General features: G+C 39.5%; 2 long non-coding RNA genes across 2 annotated transcripts; one reads left to right on the forward strand and one right to left on the reverse strand.

Annotated features, from left to right (window-relative positions):
• Positions 1–854: 854 nt before the first annotated feature.
• On the forward strand, positions 855–1816 carry LOC148372761 (uncharacterized). The gene is made up of 2 exons (XR_015849561.1): positions 855–1027; positions 1442–1816. It is a non-coding gene; the product is annotated as an uncharacterized LOC148372761 (long non-coding RNA).
• An 83-nt stretch (positions 1817–1899) lies between these two features.
• Positions 1900–3370, reverse strand: LOC148372762 (uncharacterized). The gene is made up of 2 exons (XR_015849562.1): positions 3129–3370; positions 1900–2363 (listed from the first exon to the last, which is right to left on the reverse strand). It is a non-coding gene; the product is annotated as an uncharacterized LOC148372762 (long non-coding RNA).
• Between the last annotated feature and the right edge of the window lie 2630 nt (positions 3371–6000).

Raw genomic sequence — 6000 nt, forward strand, 5'->3', positions numbered from 1 at the left:
GTATACATGTGACTGTCTATCTGTCTATTTATCAATGTGTCTATCTGTCTGTCTGTCTGTGTTTGTCAATGTAAATATGTGACTGTCTATGTGTCAATTTATCAACGTGTCTGTCTGTCTGTGTATATATGTGACTGTCTATGTGTCCATCTATTTATCAACGTGTCTATCTATCTGTCTTTCTGTATGTCTATGTACATATGTGACTGTCTATGTGTCCATCTATTTATCAACGTGTCTATTTGTCTGTCTGTCTGTCTATGTATACATGTGACTGTCTATCTGTCTATTTATCAATGTGTCTATCTATCTGTCTGTCTGTCTGTGTTTGTCAATGTATATATGTGACTGTCTATGTGTCGATTTATCAACGTGTCTGTCTGTCTGTATATATGTGACTGTCTATGTGTCCATCTAATTATCAACGTGTCTATCTGTCTGTCTATGTATACATGTGACTGTCTATGTGTCGATTTATCAACGTGTCTATCTATCTGTCTTTCTGTATACATATGTGACTGTCTATGTGTCCATCTATTTATCAACTTGTCTATCTGTTTGTCTATGTATATATGTGACTGTCTATGTGTTGATTTATCAACGTGTCTGTCTATCTATCTGTGTATATATGTGACTGTCTATGGCCCAATCCCATTTCTCTCACTCGGCCCCGAGAACCCTCCAGTGAGGTCCCTCGATAGAGGAGTGCCCTCATCGAGTGGAGTGCAAAGTGGAAAAGGTTTGGACAAGACTTGCAAGGTTCCACCCCTGTCCAGGAGATGGCGGTAATATTAATTGGCTGTAGACCTTAGTGACGTATAGGCCTACGTCACATGTAAACAACTCGGGTCTCAACGTAGTGTGTCAGTTGGAGAGTTCGTGCAACGTTAAAAATGCCCGCTACAGCTGTGTTATTACCGATTGCCTGAAAGCTCATCATCTTTTCCGTGTCTCCAATCAACGGAGGAGAAATGTGCTATACTGAAGACAGCTTTGGCGCTATGTAGTGCTGATTCATCTTTACAAGGTACGTACACTCATTAAAAAAAATGACCCGTTCGGTCAAATACAGTAAGAGTTAACATACAATGCACGTTCACATAATACCCTATGTTTGTGTAGACATAAATGGCAATCTACTTATTAGTATCTTAATGCCATTTTATGACATATAGTAGGGGTTTTGAATGTGTGACATGACGAAAAGTAAACAAACACAAGAACAGTCCACCTGACCCTTAAGCTGACATAATATCGTCACCAAACTTCCCTGTACGACCCAAAAACCTTAGTTCATAAGGAATTTAATTCAAAAGAGTTGTCATTGGATATAAAAAAGGTCATTTCAAAATTTTTTCATGATGCTTACATCACAGTTAAAGCGGTCTTTTTCTTTTCTATGCCCACTTTTATGTCTAAATTGTTATCTATTGTGTTCCAGAGTGGCTGTCCCATAAGCGTGGACAGGTTGGACAGGAATGTTCCCATCCTGTGCTTATGGTTGGATGTGGAGTCAGAACTCATTCAGGACTTAAGGTTGAGCAAGAAGGTTATGTGGGCCCTGCATGAGCTGCTAAAGAGGGAACAGGGCCGTGGCTGGAGGTCCTGATCTACGTGTACTGGCTGGCCCACGCTCTGTCCTACCGTGTGGTGTCACGGGTCTTCAGGGTTCCCAGGTCCACCGTACAAAGAATTGTCCACAGTTAATATGGAATAAATTGCCCAAAAGCCATATTTAGGCTCTTTAAGTCAGACCCACATTTGCATTATGTGCTTTTCTGCATTACTATTCAATAAACATCTTCATTTTGAGTAACACCTTGGTGGTTTATTTCATAATGATGTGAGATACTGTGTGTGAACTATGTGACTGTTGGACAGAAAACAACTACAAATCACTCCAGCTTAAATAATAGTTTACTTTCAGAAAAACAAACTCACATTGGGCCAAAATACATAATAGTAAATAATGTGTCACAAATTTTAACAAAAATATACCAATACTTCCATGAAGCTGGAAAACACAAACTGGAACTTCATTGAGTTCTTAATAAAAAAACAATATTATCCTTTTATAAAACAAAGGGAAACATTGCAGAGATGTCACTGTTCTGGAAATTTGTCCACGAGCTTCCCAAAAAGGACGGGAACCGCTCAGTTTTGGCCACAGTTTCTTCGAGCCTTTTCCTCACTCCGGCAGACTCCGCTTTCAAAAAGTCAAGGAGTGTATCGTGCTTCCTTTTTTTTCTGGGTGATTTGGGGTTTGGCGCCGGATTAGAAGGTGCCAACGACGTGCCCGGTGGTGTGGATGGCGTGGTAGCTGTGATGGTGACCAGCTCTTCCACGGGACGTTCTACAGTGGCCTTTAGGTTGGGTGGAAAAAACAAGAATTACTTAATGCTGATGTATTGTACAAAAACAACTGAGTATAGGATGCTCAGCAAGTTGATGTGAGACAGGAAATTATAGGATGTGTTCTGGATAATTATTTGATAGTGAATAGATACACAAAATTGACATGTTATTCTTATGGCTGTATGAGCCTTCTATTGGCCAGCATCACATATGCTTTAGAATTGTCTCCACATTTGGACAACATTTTGAGAAGGTAATTAGTTTACTTAATATGTGTTTACAGAGAAGGCAGTGGACTATGTGATAGTAGTTTGTTTCAACTGTATTTCCACGTGAAATTCGGAGACATTACTCATAATGCATGATGAAAACTAATGCATTCTGATCTCACATGAAAGAATCATATTGTAAATAAAACACGACACCCGAAATTGTGTGCAGTAAACAAGCGCTTATGTCCAGAACGGTATTCTGACTATGCTCCTTTAGCGACTGGCCATGTACAGTAGATGTAAAAGGACGACTCGTTTAAGATAAAAACAGGGATGGGCTGAACCGTGATTTTCTGCCCAGTTATCCTACTTTAAAGTTTGTAGCGTGAAGATTTTTTTTTTGCCAGCTCCCTTGGTAGATTAGTGCACTTCGTAAAGTAGCGATTTTGCAATGTTCGTGTTTTAACGCGAAAATACGATTTTCTATTGCATTTACGTCTAACTAAGATATCTCAATACATTTTGTTGCAAATACATGCGTGGTTGTGGAAAACTACTTACATTTGTGCGGTTCCTTTCCGGGCATGTTTGTTGATATTGAGAATTCGCAAAGCCTTCTGGGTAGTCACTTCGCCGCCAAGTGAGGTCGAGAGCCCCCTCGGTCTTGAAGTGGCTACGACATGGTTTGAGGGCACTTCTGCCTCGGTCTTGAGAGTATCGGGACACACCCCATTTTCACGTGAACGCGCAAACCGAGTGACTAGGGCACATAGCGAGTGAAAGTGCGAAGAATGGGACTCAGCCATATGTGTCCATTTATCAATGTGTCTGTCTGTCTGTCTGTCTGTCTTCTAGACTAGTATATAAATCCCAATTTTATTAAATAAATCTTGATTTATAGACTATCCATCCATCTATTTATCTGTCTGACTTTTACTCATGTCCGTCTGCGGCAATCTGTCTTTCTGTATGTCTACGTATACGTGACTGTGTATGTGTCTATTTATCAACGTGTCTGTTTGTCTGTCTGTCTTCTAGACTAATATATAAATCCCGATTTTATTAAATAAATATTGATTTATAGACTATCTATCTGACTGACTTTTACTCATGTCCGTCCGTCCGTCTAAGACAATCTGTCTGTCTGTCTTTCTGTATGTCTATGTATACATGTGACCGTCTATATGTCCATCTATTTATCAACGTGTCTGTTTGTCTGTCTGTCCTCTAGACTATCATATAAATCCCGATTCATAGACTATCCATCTGACCTTTACTCACATCATCCGTCCATCTGTCCGTCTGGCTGTCTGTGACAATTTATCTCTCTATCTATTTATCTATCTACCTATCTATTTTCTTGACTATTATATAAATCCCGATTTTATTATAAAACCCACAATTTATAGACTATCGATCTATCTGACTTTTACTCACGTCCATAGATTGTCCGTGACAATCTATTTATGTATCTACCTTCTTATCTATCTATGATATAATCCCAATTTTATTACAAAAACTCCAATTTATAGACTATATATCTATCTATCTGACTTTCAATCACGTCTGTCTGTCTGTCCATTTAGCTATACTATTGTATAAATCCCGATCTTATTATAAAACCCCCGATTTATAGACTATCTAACTGCCTTTTACTCACGTCTATCGTCTGTCAGTCTCTGTGACAATCTATCTATCTATCTATCAATCTGACGTTTATTCCCGTCCGTCCTTCATTCCGTCTGTCTAGCTTTCTTGCTAGCTTACTTTCTTGCTACCTATTAGGCAGGATATTTGATGGCTGTTTAGCCAAGAGGTCTCCAAACCAAACAGACCCCCAAGACAACCTGAGTAGCCTGCAGACAGGTTCAGAAAAAAAATACACCCCCGGTCACTGTGATTTTCTAGGGAAATTTGATTTCTAACAGGAATGTTTAGCAGTTGACTGCGCCTATCCTAACTTCTAATAATTATAACCTGATAATAACAGTCATAGCAGAAAAAAAACATTTTTTGAAAATAATATCAACCCACTAGACCTTTGCTCTAATTAGTAGCAAAAAATTGCTCTCAGCTTCAAAAAGATTGGAGACCCCTAGTCTTGCCAGTTAGCTAGATATAAGTAAAACCCCCCCAAAAAATTTAGATTTACCTAATGGGACAGTGATTACTTAGTGCCTCCTATATGTTAAAGGAATCTATTTCTAAAAGAAAAATGTATATTGATTTGAATAACACGAGGCTTATCTAGGAGATGACATAAATGTCTGCCATCTTGCTGTTAAATGTACCTCAAACGACTCACAACACGTGGTAAGCTTTCTCTACTGGCTTTGATCTCCGGCAAAACTAACATAAAATGCGACAGAAACAAAATGAAAATCAATCCAAACAGCTTGCCAACATCATTTTTGCTGTTCCGTGGATTCCGTTACTCCCCACCCTGCACAAAATTTAGTCATTTTATTCATATTTAGTTTCTTTTGTCTTTTATTAGCATAGTAATCCAAAAGTAATTGAAAGTAATCATGTTAAAGTAACCCTACCCAACCCTGATAATGACTTTGTTTGTAATTTTCTTGGAAAATTTAATGGAACAATAAAGCACAGTGCATTAGCACTATGTATAGAAATCCTTTTAAAGCAAGTTGAAAATATTTACTATGGCAAAATGCGTTATTTTCTGAACGTTAGTTTCCCGACTGGGAAGAAAAGATGGTGTGTCATGATTACCGATGAGATCCAACTGCCTCGGATTCTGATTGGCTCCCTGTCCCTATTTAAACCCACTCCTATCAGTCCCCTTTTGTCAGTCCGTCTGCGAACCTCAGTGTATACTAGGCAAGCCTTTTTCGACCCTGACCCCCACCTGTCCCGTTTTTGCTCCCGTCTGTCTCGGGCAACGACCAGTTTTTGATCCCGACCACATCTGCTGTACCGTCCCGGCTAACGCCCTTTTTTGACCCCGACCACGTTTTTGCTCTCCTGTCCCTGCTATCGACCTGTTTTTCCTTGCTCGCTACAGAAGATCCACTTACGTGTTCGGATCACAGACTGAGTACGAGAGCGACTTGCTTTCCGCTCCTAGCAAACGCCGGATCGTGGGCGCAGCCCTTCCTCTTTCCTATAATAAAACTTGTTAGAAACGTAACGCAATTGTGTCCCATTTCCGTCCTGCACAAAATTTTGTAATTTTATTCATATTACGTTTCTTTTGTCTTTTATTAGCATATTTGGTATTGGAGTAATCTAAAAGTCATTGAAAGTAATCCAGTTAAAGTAACCCTACCCAACCCTGCACACATGTATACATCAAAGAAAATTACGAATATTAAAATGATAAAAATACCCAAGATGAGTTAAGGCACAGGGCAGCACGGCGGAGCAGTTAGCGCTTGTGCGGCACAGTTCATGTCATGGGAACCTGTCGTGG

The sequence above is a fragment of the Urocampus carinirostris genome, chromosome 2 (assembly GCF_059441175.1).
Source record: "Urocampus carinirostris isolate Australia breed hairy pipefish chromosome 2, RoL_Ucar_1.0, whole genome shotgun sequence".
NCBI classification, from domain to species: Eukaryota; Metazoa; Chordata; class Actinopteri; order Syngnathiformes; family Syngnathidae; genus Urocampus; species Urocampus carinirostris.